Source organism: Budorcas taxicolor, chromosome 14 (genome assembly GCF_023091745.1).
Source record: "Budorcas taxicolor isolate Tak-1 chromosome 14, Takin1.1, whole genome shotgun sequence".
In the NCBI taxonomy this organism is placed as follows: domain Eukaryota; kingdom Metazoa; phylum Chordata; class Mammalia; order Artiodactyla; family Bovidae; genus Budorcas; species Budorcas taxicolor.
In genome coordinates, this window is record NC_068923.1 from 37,704,435 (window position 1) to 37,722,816 (window position 18,382).

Consider the following 18,382-nt stretch of genomic DNA (forward strand, 5'->3'; position numbering starts at 1 on the left):
AAAACACTTATTCATTCACATCCTCTGCCCACTGTTTAATTGTGTTGTTTGTTATTTTGATACTGAGTTGTGTGAACTCCTTCTGTATTTTAGATATTAACCCCTTATCAGATGTATTATTTGCAAATACTATCTCCCATTCAGGAAGTTTTCTTTTTGTTTTGTCGATGGTTTCCTTTGCTGTGCAAAAGCTTTTAAATTTAATTAGGCCCCAATTGTTTATTTTTGCTTTTATTTCCTTTGCTGGAGGAGGCAGATACAAGAAAATATTGCTACAAGTCATGTCAAAGAGTATTTTGCTTTCGTTGTCTTCTAGGAGTTTTATGGTTTCCGATCTTATATTTAGGTCTTTAATCCAATTTGAGTTTATTTTTGTAAATCAAGTGAGATTGTAAATACAATGACTTTGGGAGAACCGTGTTGACCAAAAAGAAAATCTCTCTTAGTTTATTTTGGATTTGGGAAGTCTCTGGTGTTGTACAAGTTTAAAATTTTTGGAGGAAGGAAGCACCTCTGTTCCTTCTTTCCAGATTAGCATATTAGTCCCACAGAATATGTCAAGACCATTCTGGTTTATATTTATGTTCATGCGTCTAAATAACCGTCCCACAATCTTGGCTGGTGCTTAGTCAGGGAACCGCTATAAACTCTATTTGTTTTGTTATTTTATTAATCTCTTCTAAATGAGCTATTATTTCCAGCTGTGTGTGTTAGTCACTCAGTTGTGTCCAACTCTTTGTGTCCCTGTAGACTGTGCCTGCCAGGCTCCTCTGTCCATGGAATTCTCCAGGCAAGAATACTGGAGTGGGTAGCCATTTCCTTCTCCAGGAGAGCTTCCCAACCCAGGGATAAAACCTGGGTATCCCACATTGCACTTTCGATCTGAGTCACCAGGGATGTCAATTTCCAGCTACTAACTCAGAATCATTAAAACCCTGGAAAATGACAATGTATATAATTGGATTGCAAGCAATTAATAACTGTGCGAGGTTTAAAAAATGTATTTGTATAATAAGCTGTGCGTCAGAGTACCATTTTGAAGAGTGTTAGGAATGAACAGTTGAGATGGGCAACATCTGTTTTAATATATTATTTGAAACCAGGTGCATTTCTCTTTAAAAATATTTTTGTGACATTGACATTAGAGGAAACATTTTACAGGTTTTCCATTGTGACATTCTTCAGAAAATTCTATCTTGGATATTTACGGGTTTGAGAAAGAAATGGCAACCCACTCCAGTGTTCTTGCCTGGAGAATCCCATGGACAGAGGAGCCTGGTGGGCTACAGTCCACGGGGTGGCAAAGAGTCGGACACGACTGAGCGACTTCACTTTCACTTTCACTGAAGTGTTACTGTATGCAGAGAATCAGTGAACAGAACACATCTGAGTGAATTCATTGAAACCTTTCGTATGCCTCTTTTTTTGTCAAGTCTAGAGAAATAGATCTATTTCAGCTCAGTCCAAAGAAATTAATTGTTGGAACACATGAAAGTGCTCTTTTTAAGGTGAGCTCACAGCATGTGAGGAGCCTGACAGTGAGGTGATTATGGTCTTTTTAGTCTGGATCTCAAGAAGATGTCTCTAGCTGTATGAGCCTGCCTTTTGGGAAATACAAGTTAATTTTCCAGAATGTTTAGAAATCAGTGATTCATAATCGAGTCACTCTTGTGTGCCTGGCATCTTCGCATGTTTTTACTGAAACATCTAACTCCAAAGTAGGGACTGTTTCCATTTGTTGATGAAAAGTGGGCAGAAGGAGGTGGCTCAGCTACGAGGCCCCGCCCAGTGAGTGAACGCCTCTTTAGCTACTTCCTTTGCGATCTGTTGGCATTTAATCTTCAAGATGACCTGTGAGGTCCTGGCTGTAGTTATCTCCATCTCCAGACCAGGAAATCTGGCCTCTGAGAGGTTTATTCACTCAAGGTCACATGGTTAGTGAAGGTGTGAAAGCAGGATTGAACTCAGCTGATGGAAGAATACTCAGGAGTCTCCATCAGGTAAATATTTTGGTTCCGGTGCTGTAGTGCAGCTTCGACTGCCTGGGTTCTTTAGGGAGTCACTGCCTTTATATTCTGTAGCTCCAGGGTGATGGGGTGTTTGCCTTGACTTAGGGCTTCCCTGCCCTGACGGTAAAGAATCTGCCTGCGATGCAGGGGAGACGCAGGTTCAATCCCTGGGTTGGGAAGATCTCTGGAGAAGGGAATGGCAACCCTCTCCAGTATTCTTGCCTGGAGAATCCCTGTGGACAGAGGAGCCTGGTGGGCTACAGTCCATAATGTCACCAAAGAGTCGAACACGTCTGAGCGACTAGCACCCCCATCCCCATACAAACGCATTGTATGAGACTCCCAGTTGCTCCATATCCATGCAAAACACTTGATGTTTTTTTTAATCCTTGTAACTTTAGCCATTTTTATGAGTATACAGCGGCATCTCACTGAGGTTTTAGTTTGCATTTCCTACTGACTAATAATGTAGCAGAGCTCTTGTGCTCCCTTGGCACTGGTTTTCTTTGCTGAAAATTTGTGTTCAGATCCCGTCTGGTTTTTCGGTTGTGCTGGATCTTCGCTGCTACACTTGTGCTTTCTTTGGTGTGGAGAGCAGCTGTGGGCCTCTCACTGCAGAGCCTTCTCTTGTTGAAGGAGCATGGGCTCTAGAGCCTGAGGGCTTCAGTAGTTGTGGCTCACAGGCTTAATTGCTCAGAGGCATATGGGGTCTTAGTTCCCGACGAGGAATCGAACCCACGTCCCCTGCACTGGAAGGTGGATTCTTACCACTGGACCACCAGGAAAGTCCTCTCTCTCTCTCTTTATTTTTTATGTTATTGTCTTTCTCAGTTTTAATACCATTAATGTGGTAATGTGGAGAATTATAAAGAAAGTATTTTGTTGCTGACATATTTTCAGGAAATGAATATCTTTAATGGACATTTTGTTTCCTACACCATTTTTTTTCCTTTTTTTGCACATGTATAGCAGGAACTGCCGTCATCTCTTGGCTTGTTTTTTTTTTTTTTTTTTATCATTGTTTGTAAGTTTTCTTTTTTTTTTTTATTTTTTATTTTTTAAATTTTTTTAATTTTAAAATCTTTAATTCTTACATGTGTTCCCAAACATGAACCCCCCTCCCACCTCCCTCCCCATAACATCTCTGTGGGTCATCCCCATGCACCAGCCCCAAGCATGCTGTATCCTGCGTCAGACATAGACTAGCGATTCAATTCTTACATGATAGTATACATGATAGAATGCCATTCTCCCATATCATCCCACCCTCTCCCTCTCCCTCTGAGTCCAAAAGTCCGTTATACACAGCTGCGTCTTTTTTCCTGTCTTGCATACAGGGTCGTCATTGCCATCTTTCTAAATTCCATATATATGTGTTAGTATACTGTATTGGTGTTTTTCTTTCTGGCTTACTTCACTCTGTATAATCAGCTCCAGTTTCATCCATCTCATCCGAACTGATTCAAATGAATTCTTTTTAACGGCTGAGTAATACTCCATTGTGTATATGTACCACAGCTTTCTTATCCATTCATCTGCTGATGGACATCTAGGTTGTTTCCATGTCCTGGCTATTATAAACAGTGCTGCGATGAACATTGGGGTACATGTGTCTCTTTCAATTCTGGTTTCCTCGGTGTGTATGCCCAGCAGTGGGATTGCTGGGTCATAAGGGAGTTCTATTTGCAATTTTTTAAGGAATCTCCACTGTTCTCCATAGTGGCTGTACTAGTTTGCATTCCCACCAACAGTGTAGGAGGGTTCCCTTTTCTCCACACCCTCTCCAGCATTTATTGCTTGCAGATTTTTGGATCGCAGCCATTCTGACTGGTGTGAAGTGGTACCTCATTGTGGTTTTGATTTGCATTTCTCTGATAATGAGTGATGTTGAGCATCTTTTCATGTGTTTGTTAGCCATCCGTATGTCTTCTTTGGAGAAATGTCTATTTAGTTCTTTGGCCCATTTTTTGATTGGGTCGTTTATTTTTCTGGAATTGAGCTGCATAAGTTGCTTGTATATTTTTGAGATTAGTTGTTTGTCAGTAGCTTCATTTGCTATTATTTTCTCCCATTCAGAAGGCTGTCTTTTCACCTTGCTGATATTTTCCTTTGTTGTGCAGAAGCTTTTAATTTTAATTAGATCCCATTTGTTTATTTTTGCTTTTATTTCCAGAATTCTGGGAGGTGGATCATAGAGGATCCTGCTGTGATTTATGTTGGAGAGTGTTTTGCCTATGTTCTCCTCTAGGAGTTTTATAGTTTCTGGTCTTACATTTAGATCTTTAATCCATTTTGAGTTTATTTTTGTGTGTGGTGTTAGAAAGTGATCTAGTTTCATTCTTTTACAAGTGGTTGACCAGTTTTCCCAGCACCACTTGTTAAAGAGATTGTCTTTACTCCATTGTATATTCTTGCCTCCTTTGTCAAAGATAAGGTGTCCATATGTGTGTGGATTTATCTCTGGGCTTTCTATTTTGTTCCATTGATCTATGTGTCTGTCTTTGTGCCAGTACCATACTGTTTTGATGACTGTGGCTTTGTAGTAGAGCCTGAAGTCAGGCAAGTTGATTCCTCCAGTTCCATTCTTCTTTCTCAAGATTGCTTTGGCAATTCGAGGTTTTTTGTATTTCCATACAAATCTTGAAATTATTTGTTCTAGTTCTGTGAAAAATATGGCTGGTAGCTTCATAGGGATTGCATTGAATTTGTAAATTGCTTTGGGTAGTATACTCATTTTCACTATATTGATTCTTCCGATCCATGAACATGGTATATTTCTCCATCTATTAGTGTCCTCTTTGATTTCTTTCATCAGTGTTTTATAGTTTTCTATATATAGGTCTTCAGTTTCTTTGGGTAGATATATTCCTAAGTATTTTATTCTTTTCGTTGCAATGGTGAATGGAATTGTTTCCTTAATTTCTTTTTCTACTTTCTCATTATTGGTGTATAGGAATGCAAGGGATTTCTGTGTGTTGATTTTATATCCTGCAACTTTACTATATTCATTGATTAGCTCTAGTAATTTTCTGGTGGAGTCTTTAGGGTTTTCTATGTAGAGGATCATGTCATCTGCAAACAGTGAGAGTTCTTGGCTTGTTTTAATTTACCTTGCCTTGCTTTGCTACATGTACTTTTTACTGACTCTGTCAACTCATAATCTCTGGGAAAACCACTTGTGAAGGTACTAATTACGCCTCTAAACACACATGCACACATATCCGTCTATCATAGGCAAACCTTGACTCCCCTACCACTGTGAGGGCGCCCTAGTGATCCCAGTGGACACTCTGCAGTGGGCACAACATCCTCTTCTGCTTTCTGGTTCCCCTACACCCACTGCTATTCAATGTAAATTACTGGGGAGTCAACTAGTGACTGTTGGTGATGATAAGCTCCTGACTGGGGTGGGTTAAGTGCTCTTGAATGACTCCAGTTTTAGAGAACAAGAGATCTTCTAAACTGATGGATGTAGTCGTAAATTAGCTTGAAATCCTTACTTCAAAAACTGCTTCTGTAAGCTTTAGAATACCGAGATTTTGCTTGATAGCTAGCTATAAAATCTACTTGGAAAAAAGTATTGTAGCAAATCTGTGATTGTGATTTGGCTATGACTTGTTGTTGTTCGATCGCTTGACCCCATGGACTGCAGCACGCCAGGTTGCCCTGTCCTCCACTATCTCCCAGAGCATACCATCCAAGCATCTCATCCTCTGTTCTCTCTTTCTCCTCCTGCCCTCAATCTTTCCCAGCATCTGGGTCTTTTCCAGTGAGTCAGCTCTTCACATCAGGTGGCCAAAGTATTGGAGCTTCAGGTTCAACATCAGTCCTTCCGAAGAATATTCAGGGTTGATTTCCTTAAGGATGGACTGATTTGATCTCCTTGCAGTCCAAGGGACTATGAATAAGACAGGGTAATTCTGTTTTTATTTTGTAAAATAATTAAATTAATTTAATGACTTTTGACTATGCTCAGTTTCTGTTGCTGCGTATGGGGTTTCTCTAGTTGGGGTGAGCGGAGGCTACTCTCAAGTTGTGGCCCGCAGGCTTAGTTTCCTTGCAGCATGTGGGGTCTTCCTGGACCACAGATCAAACATGTGTCCAAGTCCCTGTATTGCCAGATGGATTCTTAACCACTGGACCACCAAGAAAGTCCAGTAATTCTGTTTTCAAGAGTAGATGTTTCTAGGTTAGACAACCTAAGAGTATTTCATGGCCTTTAGTGGTTTATTCTAGCTGTATCTGTGGACCAAAGGCAGAATGTGTTCTTGATCGTTGTGAGCAATGTTTTGTATTAATATGGGATTCCCTGGTGGCTCAGACAGTAAAGAATCTGCCTGTCAATGCAGGAGACAGGGGTTTCTATCCCTGGATTGGGAAGATCCCCTGAAAAAGAAAATGGCAACCCACTCCAGTATTCTTGCCTGGGAAATAACAGAGGGGCTTGGCAGGCTACAGTCCATGGGGTCTCAAAGAGTCATACATGACTGAGCAACTAACACGTATTAATATAAAGTTGAGTTGATTCATCAAGACGTGTCCATGCTGTGTAGGATAATGAATGAGTAGAAAAGCTGATGAAACTGTGAGCTCATGGGGGGTTGCTTTTGAAATTTATGATCTGATAGAGCACTGGATTGCCACCTAGCAGATCTGAGATCTAGGACCAGCTTTGCTGTGTGACTTTGGAGAGGTCACTTGGCCACTCTGGGCTTTCCTCTGCTCTGAAATGAGTCAGTTGAAAGACTGGTGCTGTGAATTATTTTTATTACGATGGTTTTGAGGTCACGTGACAACTTTGAAAATAATTCATCTTGAAGTTCTTCATCTGTGGTGTTATTCCTCATTCCAGACATAATTGCATGGCTTGTCTGTCTTTATTGCTTTCTCTTTGTTACTCTTTATTACTTTCTCTCTTCCAAAGTAAGAGAAGGAAAAGGTAAAAATAATAATAAAGATGAAAAGGAATTTTTGATACAATATTAGAACAAAACAAAAGCCTGTTTTCGAAATAGTAAAATGCAAAATTTTTTACTTTGTTATTATGGGTCACAGTCAATTCAAATTGGGCCCAAAGGTGTTTTGGATTAAAATTTCTCTAATGTCCTCATAAATGTTTGTGAGTTTATTCATTTAAATTGTTGGTGTCCCTTATATTTCAGCAAGCAAATAAAATCTTAAACTGCAGGCAGTAAGCAATCAAAAAGAGCCCATAGAACTTGGGGTTTATGTTTCTATTTTAATTTAGTGCTAATTCTGACTTTATGTTCCTGTTGAGTAGTGAGACAAAGGGAAAATAGATTATTTTGAAAGTTTTGAATGTGAGAGTGGGAATTATCAGTGTTAGTTATTGAAATAGACATTTTCAGGCTTGCTTTTTACTTTTTCTGAAGCTATTCAAAATCTAGGTCAAGGTTTGCAGCCTTACTCATGAACTCCCAGCACATTGTTCACTACGTATTGCTCCAAAAAGGAACTAATAACGATGGTGGGGAAACTGGCTTCCACCTTAATGAAGTGGTTCTCAGGCATCATCTGTTGAAGTCCCAAATGCCTCCTTAAAAAATCATACTGTTGATTACTCCTGTACCCGTGCAAAGCATGGAATAAATTTCAAAAAAAAAAAAAAAGGTATCTATGACAGAGCATCTTCCTTCCCTGTTGGCTGGCTCCCACTGTCAAGTAAACAAAGATGTCATTATCTGGCTGACGGCAGCAGACGAAAGCAGATGCTAAAGGAAAAGATGGTTAAGTTTTCCATCACATTTTCTTGAGCTGCTAGCTGTCCACATAACAATCACTCTCATGATTCATCCAAGTGTCTCCAAATACAGTAAGAGCATTTACAGAAATGGCAACCCACTCCGTGTATCCTTGCCTGGGAAATCCCATTGACAGAGGAACCTGGTGGGCTATAGTCCATGGGGTTGCAAAAGAGTCAGACACGACTTAGTGAGTGAACAACAGACCTAAGAACACTGACTTTCCTCCAAAAAGCCTCAGTTTCTTTCCACGTTTGTAAAGTAGAGTAACATTGTTTCTGGACCTGAGTAGGTGCCCAGTCAGTGTTAATTATTTCCTTCCTAAAAATGAAATACTCAAAAACTGGGGTAGTGTTGCTTCCAAGAGCTGACCTTGCATCAGGAGAATAAAGAAAACCCAGGACAATGAGGTGCGTGTTTGTGAGCTCTGGTAGGAACTGCGTTTGGAGGACAAGATAAGAGAAAATGCTGACTTGTAATATTTTATTCCCTTGCAAACATTAACAAAGTTTCTGCAGTACAAACAACATATCTCTCTCTCCTCCCCAGTTATGCAGTTTCTTGTGAGGAGGCAACATCATTTCCTGCTCGGTTTTGTGAATTACAAGGATGCTGTGTCCTACTGGGGATGCTGGGCTTGGAATGAGGTAGAGAGAGGCTCACAGGGATCTCCAGGCTAATGGCAGCCCACAGGCTCTTTAAGTTGTTTTCCATTAAGGGCACAAGCAAAGCCCACCTTATAGCTGACTTTTGTCTTTTTCCCAGATCGAGCAGCTCTATAAGAAAGAGGCTTTGGACCCAGATTTTTCCCAGGTAGATTAGGAAATACACACTCTCTGTTACATGGTGAAACTTAGTTTCTCTTTAATGATACTTGAAAAACTAATCACTTTTCTTCTCCAGAATAATCATAATCATCTCTGCTCTTTTATTTTAGCTGTCTCCAACTGGACATCCAGGGCACCTCTCCTGTTCTTTCTGACTCTTGAATTGGAAGCTAACAAGACTCTACAGCCTGGAAAAGAAGTAAAAGGTAATACATGTTAAAAACTGTGTTATTAAATTCATGTGTACATCTGATGATCATAAAGTAATGGCAGCTCCTTATTTGCCGAGTGGAGTTTGGGTGTCCTTCCCTGTTTTCCCACCATCTTCCTCCTGTCCCTCCCCCCTCACCACCCCTCCCCCGTCACCACCACCCAATCCCTCCTTGTCTTCTCTCTCTGTCTCCTCCTTCCCTAACCTTCCTCTCCCTTCTTCACACGTATTCACTCAACAAACGGGTGTGTGGCGTCTGTCCTGTGGGGTCACTGGCAGGAGTGGGAGGGACAGCCTCTGAAAAGGACCTCCCCCCAGCTCTGTGCTGCCAGGTCTGAGTGAGAGGCAGTCCTTGCCTCTGGCTGTGCCCAGGGCACTCCCTCGCCAACCACCCGGGCCCTGAAACGTGTGCACTTCCCCGGTTCTCTTTGAGGTTGCCCGGGTGCTTGCTTACAGTTGCTTTTTCTGCAAATCTGAGGCTCTTCGAGGCTCAGTCCCTCGTCAGTGGACTGCCACCCGACAGATGAATTTGTAAACACTCTCACTTGGTGTGAGACCTGCTATATTTTCTCCAGTCACTAACAGAAAACGTATTATGCAAAAAAATTAAATGACCCCGATCTATGATGTAGAATGTGACTGGTCTCTCCCAAAGCCCGGAGATAACACTGGCTAAATTTGGGTGCACACACTTCAGTCGCTTTCCTCTCTGCGTGGACTCATGTTGTTAGTAAACGTGCTTAGTCTGTAATAAGTGCCCTAATCTTACAGGGTAAGATTCTGTGCAGAAAGGTGGTTTTGTAATTTCTGCTGATGGCTGCGCCTTCTTTCTTCCTTGTGCGTGGCCCTTGCAAATGCAGATGGCGGCTTCTGTGAGCTGGGGACCGTGGGTGCTCTCTGTGCCTGTTCATCTTGGTGGCTTCTGCCCTCATTTAGTAAACTGACGTTTACCCACCCATCTTGCCTTGATAATACATTAGTCGCGCCAGGGTTCTGGGGAGAACTGGGGCTCAGGTGCTGCCAGCCAGGGTAAGCATCCTTGTCCTGGACGCTGGGTGGGAATGGCGAGCTCCTCCCTTGGCTGAAACCCTCCTTCATGGTACACCACCGCCAGCCTGACTCTGGAGACATTGTCGCATCTCTGCTTGGCGCCTCTGTCTGTCCTTAAGGAGCCAGCAATCTCCCTCCTGGTGGGACTGCCCTCACCTGACTTTCTGCCTCCCTCCTCGAGGGCAGGGGCCTCATCTCGCTTCTGAGACACCCGGCTCCTGCCTCCTTCTTCAGCTTCGGTCGCCTTCTCAAATACGCTCTGACTCTACCCCATCCCCACTTGATGCCCCCCTAACTGAATATTCGAAAGCAACTGGCCACGATTCCACAGCCCTTGGTGCACTGTTCTCCTGGGTGTCTGTCTATCTGTCTCCATGCATTGTCAGCAGCTGAGGGAGACCCTGGCCTGTTCAGCCCAGTGACCAAGAGAGCCTGTTGTGGTCCAGCATATGGTTGACTGTAGGAACTAAGAGATGGATGAGTGTTGGGAGGACATCGAGCATCGTCCCTACCCGGTCTCTTTATCCTGGGAAGTGGGCAGTGCCTGTATCCCGTGGGATGCCGTGTACGCTGGTCAGATGCTCCGGAGACCGTGGAGCAGTGCTAGCTTTGAGGCAAGGCATATTTTCCTGACTGTGAGTTCTTCTAGGAAACTTGAGATGGTCCCCAGTTAGATTTATCAGTTGGCTTATCGGCAGGGGGGCCTCCAGCTCTGGGCAGCCCAGCTCTGGTCCCCTCTCATCTGCTGCTGGAGCTCTTCTCACAGGTGGACAGAGCCAGAACTTCCTGGGGCTGGTGGCTTTGGTGACAGTGGGCTCCGGGTCAGCATCTGGACTCAGCCACGTGCAGTGTGCATGATGTTGGAAAGCTGTTCACTTTCTGTGCCTCAGTTTCTTCACCTGTCACATCAGGATACAGGCAGAGTCCACATCATAGGCTCCTTGTGAGCATTGAAGGCTGAGTTGCTGTGTAGGCTGGTGCACAGATGTATAATCCACGTTAGAGCTTCTGTTCTATTGTCTTCTGCAGAACAGAGGTGACAATACCTATTTCTCATGGTTACTGTAAGCATTAAATGAGGTGGTGCCCATAAAATGGGGCCTCTCAGGTGGCTCAGTGGTAAATCTGCCTGCTGAGCAGGAGATGCAGATTTGATCCCTGGGTCAGGAAGATCTCCTGGAGAAGGAAATGGCAACGCACTCCAGTATTCTTGCCTGGAGAATCACATGGACGGAAGAGCCAGGTGGGCTACAGTCCATGGGGTCGCAGAGTTGGACAGGACTGAGAGACCAGTCAACAGTTATGCTGGCTATTGTTTTTTTTTTAATTTGTATAACTTAAAAAATTCGACTTGGTTACATGGTTGCACATAAGTTATGATTGGTCCTGAGATTAAACAAGTAAAAATAATACAGCTACTTCTCAAAATTTATAGCAGTGCCTTGGGAAAGTTTCTGCAAACCACAGAGAAGTTGAGTTGTTGCTCCAAACGGAGAGAGTGGGTTCATCCCCTGCAGAGGTGACCTTTGGTTTCAACTCTCACTGAGTTTCCTTCCTTATTTGCTTTTGGCATTGATCTGACCTGAGTACCACCTAAGAGCAAATCATTTAAGCAGGAATATGCTTCAATATTTAATGATACTCAGTTCTTCAAACCCTTCACTGCCTAAGAATTTGTACTGAGTGACCTGTTTCTTTAAGATTCTGTAATATTCACTTAGATTTTCCTAGACTGGATTTCTCTGATTAATATGCAACCATATTTTTCCTTGGGTTTCCCAGGTAGCTCAATGGTAAAGAGTTCGCCTGCCAATACAGGAGCTGCAAGAGACTCGGGTTCAATCTCTGGGTCGGAAAGATCTCCTAGAGAAGGAAATGACAACACTCACTCCAGTATTCTTGCCTGGGAAGCCCCATGCACAGAGGAGCTTGGTGGGCCACAGTCTGTGGAGTAGCAGAGTCAGACAGGATTGAGCGCATACTTTTACTTTTTTTTTTTTTTTTTACCTTGTTTTATTGTTTAGTTAAAGGAGAAAAACAGCTGATGGTAGGTTTGGGGATTTGAGGATTTTTTGAGATCGTTAAGTTAAGTGATAGACTTCCTATGTATTCATGGCATAAAGGTACAAGTATGTTAAAAAATATTTCCAGTTTGGTCTCTAATCCTAGGCTCTGATTAACCTTCTGCAAAGCCTGTTATCTGCAGTGAATGATTCTAATTGGTACATATGCTACTTTATTAAAAAAGAACAAAACACAATACTTACCACTTTTTCCGGTTTTTGTACACAGATGTGTAATTTGGCTTTCCTTCTCTAAAGGAAAATTTATGGACTGAAATTGTTTCAAATTCAAGGTGCACACTTCAGTCATAAAGATGAAGTTCCATCTTAAGGAGGAGTGCTGTTTATAGTCTTCTAAATTTTTTTACGAGCATCTCTTTTTCAACGAGTACTGTCTGGGCTGTGTTTTCTGACTTGTTTTCTGAGTTAATTAGAGTTGGAAAGCAGATGTCTCTTTTTTCTCTTTCTCACTGTTTGGTGTTCAGGGCCACCAAGCCTTGTTATCTTTGTTTTTGTTCCCTGTGTTCACCCTGCAGTTTGCACGTCATTTCAGAGAACCTCTTCCTTCTCTGGCCTCTGTCTGAGCAGATAAGGATCACCAGAACATGACGCAAGCAGGGATGCAGGCTGTAGGGGACCCAGTGAATTCTAGATTGTTCTGACCTAGTAAGCCACCCAATTTGTGTTTCTTCGTCTTCAAAAGGTCCTTGTAGGAGGATAATTGTACCTATTGAAAAAGCGTGTCATTCTTCTCTCATGAGTAATTGCTGATGGCTTATAAATGTGTCCTAGCCATTTCTCACTTTATTTTTTTCCTTAAACTTATGTTTAATTGAAGGATAGTTGAGGTACAATGTTGTGTTAGTTTCTGCTGTTCAGCAACATGAATCAGCCTTAAGTATACATGTACCCCTCCCTCTTGGACCTCTCTCCCACCCCTCCCATCCCTCTGCTCTAGCTCATCTCAGAGCTTTGAGCTGAGCTCCCTGTGCTCTACAGCAGCTTCCCACTTGCTATCTGTTTTACATATGATAATACATACGTTTAAGCGCGGCTCTCTGAGTTCATCCTACTCTCTCCTTCCCCTCCCCGAGTTCACAAGTCCATTCTCTATGTCTGCGTCCATACCTGCCCTGCAAGTAGGTTCATCAGCACCATTTTTCCAGATTTCAAATATATGCGTTACTATATGATATTTGTTTTTCTCTCTCTGACTTGCTTCACTTTGTATAACAGGCTTCTGGGTTTATCCACCTTGGTTCAACTGACTCAAATTCATTCTTTTTTATGGCTGAATAATTTTCTATTGTGTCTATGTACCACAGCTTCTTCATCCGTTCATCTGTCGATGGCCATCTAAGCTGCTTGCGTGTCCTGGTTATTGTCAATAATGCTGCAGTGAATCTCAGTATTGCTCACCCTGGATCCGATGCCACCAGCACTCCCCGTCAACCCTAGGACATCATCGATGTCTGTGCTCTTTTCTCAGAACTGTGTTGTACTTTCCATATGAAATCCTAAAATGTTTAAGATGGAGATGGTGCCAAGTTTAATTCCTTATTTTACAGAGGAGAAAATTGAGACCCTTCGACAGCTACTTTCATAATATATTTATAAGAATTCAGCAAAGATATCCTTTTCTATTTTTATAAGAATATATGTATTCTTCATGTAATTAAAATATTTACAGAAAGTACTAATAATTAGTGTATTAAATCATACTGAGCAACTTCCCCAGCGGTTCAGTGATTAAGACTTCACCTTCCAATGCAGGGGATGCAAGTTCCATCCCTGATCAGGGAAGCTAAGATCCCACATGCCTCGTGGCCAAAAAAAACAAAACATAAAATAGAAACAATACTACAAGAAATCCAGTGAAGGCTTAAAAAAAATCATATTGAACATGGTCAGCCTTTGGTACACTCCCCAGTAAAGGACAGCTGTGCTTCACCTGGGGCTCTGGGAGCAGAACTGGTACCCAGAAGTGTCCTAAGTGGCCACGTGGTTGCATTTGCTCTTTAACAGTTCACTTAACACATATGTCCTGGCATCCATGGTACCCTGTGGGAAGGCAGGCCCCCTGCTCTTGAGAAGTGCACAAATTACTGTCCCCAAAGCAAATTCATCTGTGTTCTGTGGCAATTTATTGACTGTCTCGCAAGCAAAAGCAGTTTGTTTTCCCCTGAGCATTTCATTTTACCAGTATCCAAAATAACACTCTTAAAGAGTGACTCATGTGCACACACTTAACAGACCAGACCAAGTGTTCCTGGGCTGTGGGTCCTCCAGGGTCTCCCCCAGATCAAGACCAGCATTTGGTAAGCTCAGTTTTAATGAAGCTGTAAATGTCCACTTACAGCTTTTCCTTTCTCCATCATACTTGTTTCAGCAACTTTGTTGGCATAGGGTTTATTAGTAAAATAAATTTTAGTGACAGAAAAGGGAAAGTCGCTCAGTCGTGTCTGACTGTTTGAGAACCCATGAACTATACACTCCATGGAGGCCAGAATACTGGAGTAGGTAGCCGTTCCCTTCTCCAGGGGATCTTCCCAACCCAGAGGTTGAACCCAGGTCTCCTGCGTTGCAGGTGGATCCTTTACCAGCTGAGCCTCCAGGGAAACCCTATATGACAAGTGCGCCTGCTTTTTGTTTTGCTTTGCTTTTAAAGAAGGGTTTAGAAACGGGAAAATCTTGGTTTCTAGGGTACAGCATAATAATGTAAGCACATGAAAAAAAATATTAAGTGAAAGTGATCATTTTAGTAAAAAAAACAGGACTACCCTTTTAATCTGAAACGTGGCACTGTTTCCCACCCTTCTCCTTTTTTATCCTTTCCCCCGTACGCAAAACATCCTGTCATGATTAAGGATTTCGGTGTTCCCTATCACTTCATTGATGGTGACATTTCAACCACATGTTTGCAAGTGTTCTTTCAGGATTCACAGCCTCCTCCTCCCCCATAGTGACTTGCAGTTGTTCTGTTGCTTCTGCCTGTTTGGGGTCTGGCGGGGGGGGGAACGCTCCGAGGAAGTCCCAGCAGGTATGCTGTGAGTGCCAGGAAGGGGAGCTGAGGGCGTTAGCCCTGGGGGTGAAATTCACTCGTCATGGTGGTCACTGGCTCTCACAAACATGTGGCGTCAGGGTTTTGGCAGGACAACACTGGCTGGAATGACCTGTCCGGTAAATGAGGACATCCCTAAACCAGTGTATACACCACCCCCCTCTCAGTTTCAGTTGCAGGACCCCGCAATCCTTTTGTGACTTGACTGCATGGTTGACAGCTAGCTTCTGCAGTAAGCCAGGGAGCAGCACTGAAGATTAAACTTATTTCCTGGTACTGGGCTCCGTCTCGTGTGGAATAAGCAGAAGTCAGCTTGAGTCCTTGGCAGCATTTGGCCTCAGATAAGCTATGTGAAGTCTCCAAGCCTTTGTTTCCTCACATTTATCTTGATGAGAGGTTGCTTCCGATTTCTCTGTTTCCATAAGACATTGTGTTTTTTTTGTTTGTTTTAGATAAATATTGAAAGTTTATTACAAATGTATAAGAAATAAGCTTGTGTAAATACAGATCATTCTTAATTTTTATTAGAGTATAACTGCTTTACAGTGTTTTATCAGTTTCTGCTGTACAGCAAAGTGAATCAGCTATAAGGACATCATTTCTGATTGGACTCATACTCAGGCAGTGAGTAAGAACAGGTAATGCTATTAGCCTGAAAATAATGTTATTCCTACTTTTCAGCTACTGTACTCTATGCTTGACCCAGAGTATTACACTAATTACATTTATCATGAAGACATTTGAGAATCATAGATGTTCATTGATTTAGAAATAGAACATATGCATTTGTATTAAGCTGTTGAAAAACAGGGTTTGGGTGGTTTCCTCTGCTTTTCTAGCTCAATGCAACAGTGATGGGAATTGTGGGTGAGATGCTGATGTCACTCAGAGATGATGCCATGTGACCCTTTTGGGGTTTGGCTGCCTTTTACACAGATTGTCTTATACAGCATACCTGTTCGCTGCTGGCTTCTTCAGACTTTGGTTTACCTGGACTTTTTGATATACAGACTTAAGTTTTGCCCAGTGTAATCTCCCTATATCATTTCATGCTTTAAATTTATTTATTTACTTTCGGCTCTGCTGGGTCTCCATTGCTGTGCACAGGCTTTCTCTTTGTTGTGGTGTGTGTGCTTCTCACCACGGTGGGTTTTCTTGTTGCGGAGCACAGGCTCCAGGGTGTGAGGGCCTCGCTAGGTGCAGCTCCCGGGCTCTGGAGCACAGGCTCGGCAGCTGTGGCGCGTGGGCTTAGATGCCCAGCATCATGTGGTATCTTCCCAGACCAGGGATCAAATCTGTGTCCCCTGCATTGGCAGATTCTTAAGCCCTGGACCACCAGGGAGGCCCTCCCCATATCATTTCTTAAGAGAGTGGTACTAGTTGGGTGATGATCACACAGACTCTGGAGAGCAGTCTAAGATGTGGGTGCTCTGGACGACTTTGGAACAGCTGGACTGTGTGCGCAAGGCCCGTGTGCAGTTCTTTAGGCAGGACCACGCCTTTCTCCGGCACTAGATGGAGGTGCTGGGGAAGACCTGCTTTCCTGTGGATGTTGTTTTCCATTATCTCAGAGCTGTAATCTGCATCCAAATCAGTTATCAACTCTCCCTGGACCCTTGTTGGGAATTTGAAGTAGATAAACAGCACCTGCTCATTAACATGTCAGCTCTTTTCTGATTTCTAGCTGTCCCACTTCACACTGTGGAAATAGCCTGGCTCCCTCAGGGCACTAGGCAGGGACACTGTTTGCACTGAAATGAGTGAGATGATTTTCCAAGGTGGCAGCGGAACACAGTGGGCATTGGTTGATATTTAAAGAGCATGAATGAAAGCAGGAGGCCCCTCACCCGGGAGAGATGCCAGGGCTTTTTGACACTGATTCTCTTCTAAGATTTGAAGTCTTGTCGATGGCTGATTGTATACACTGGACTTGTTTGTCCACTGGGTGTTCCCCTCCCCACAACGAGAGGTGACTACTCAACATCAGCTCAGGTGGCCGGTGAGGGATGCCCCATGTCATCATCAGAGCCCTGACGTGTACAGGAATTTGCTTTTCAGCCCCACATATGGCTTCACATTGTGGGCTTTACCTTTTCAGAAAGTTGGTCTCAGGGAGACTCTTATAGATTTCATTTTCATTCTGGAATAAATCACTGACGAATTCTAAAACCCATGACAAGCTATTTGGTCTCTTTCGGCCTTGATTTTCTTACCAAAACGATAATACTATACAATATTGCACCGCATCTGAATGGTTGAATAGTGGTTATATTGTCAGGCCCTGTTCTAGATACTTTACATGTTATCACCTCATTTAATCTTCATCACATCTCTGGGTTGAGTTATCTCCATTTTACAGATGAAGAAACTGAGGCATAAAGAGGTGAAATAGCTTGTCCAGGGTTACACAGCTAGGAAGTAGTGAAATAAGATTTGAACCCAATCAGACCGGCTCTAGAATCTCATTCTCAAAGATATGTGGCACTGTCTCTCCAAAAAAGTAACTTACTGCCTGATTCTTTCTGATTTTGGCTTGATTGTGTGAACATACATGTGCCCTTTCCTGGGAGGCATGTGGACCGGTGAATATGACGGCCCTTGGTCTGGTACTGACACAGGTTTGGGGGCTTGCTTGAAGTCCTGTCTGCGATACTTGGGGGTTACTTCCTGCAGTAACCTATGGAGACTTTCATGCCCTCAGAGACACCATGTGCGCTTACCAGAGTGAATGGCATGTGGTCCTGGGCACCACTGACATGGACCACCATGCATCTCCCAGGGTGCATAGTACATCTCAGCCTGTCCCACTGGCTGCCTAGCCCTCTGTAAACTGGCTGATAGCCTTGTTTACAGAGATGCAGACGTAGACAACAGACTTGTGGATACAGGAGGGGAAAGAGGGTAGAGTGAATTGAGACAGTAGCACTGATACATGTACACTACCATGTGTAAAGCAGATAGCTAGTGGGAAGCGGCTATGTAGCAGCTCGGTGCTCTGTAGTGACGTAGACGGGTGGGATTGGAGGGCGGCGGGAGAAAGACTCTAGAGGAAGGAGATAGACATATACATATGGATGATTCACACTGTTGTACAGCAGAAACTAACATAACATTGTCAAGCAATTATACTCTTAAAAAAAAATTTCATGACCATACAGTGAATGAATATACTGTACCTATGATAAGAGTTCATGCTTTATAAGCTCACCTGAGTACATCAAAGCTCCCTTTCAGTTAAAAATGCATGAATGAAAAAAATCAATATTTTATGTAGCAAACTTTCATATGCTAAAACTCCTATATGAAAACAACAGCTACTAGGAGAATAAAACTGCCGGGACTGCACCAGAAGGATCAAAGTAAGTCCCTGTGCTCATTTCTAAAGTAGATGGAGTTGGC

At 42.9% G+C, this 18,382-nt stretch overlaps 1 protein-coding gene across 2 annotated transcripts in view; it reads left to right on the forward strand.

The window, feature by feature from the left end:
* FAM110B (family with sequence similarity 110 member B) overlaps window positions 1-18,382 on the forward strand; it is a 145,021-nt gene that overhangs the window by 25,520 nt on the left and 101,119 nt on the right. For both annotated transcript variants that reach the window (XM_052651916.1, XM_052651917.1), the window contains exon 2: window positions 8,709-8,804. The gene's annotated coding sequence lies outside the window, so the exon portion shown is untranslated. The remainder of the gene's footprint in view (window positions 1-8,708; window positions 8,805-18,382) is intronic.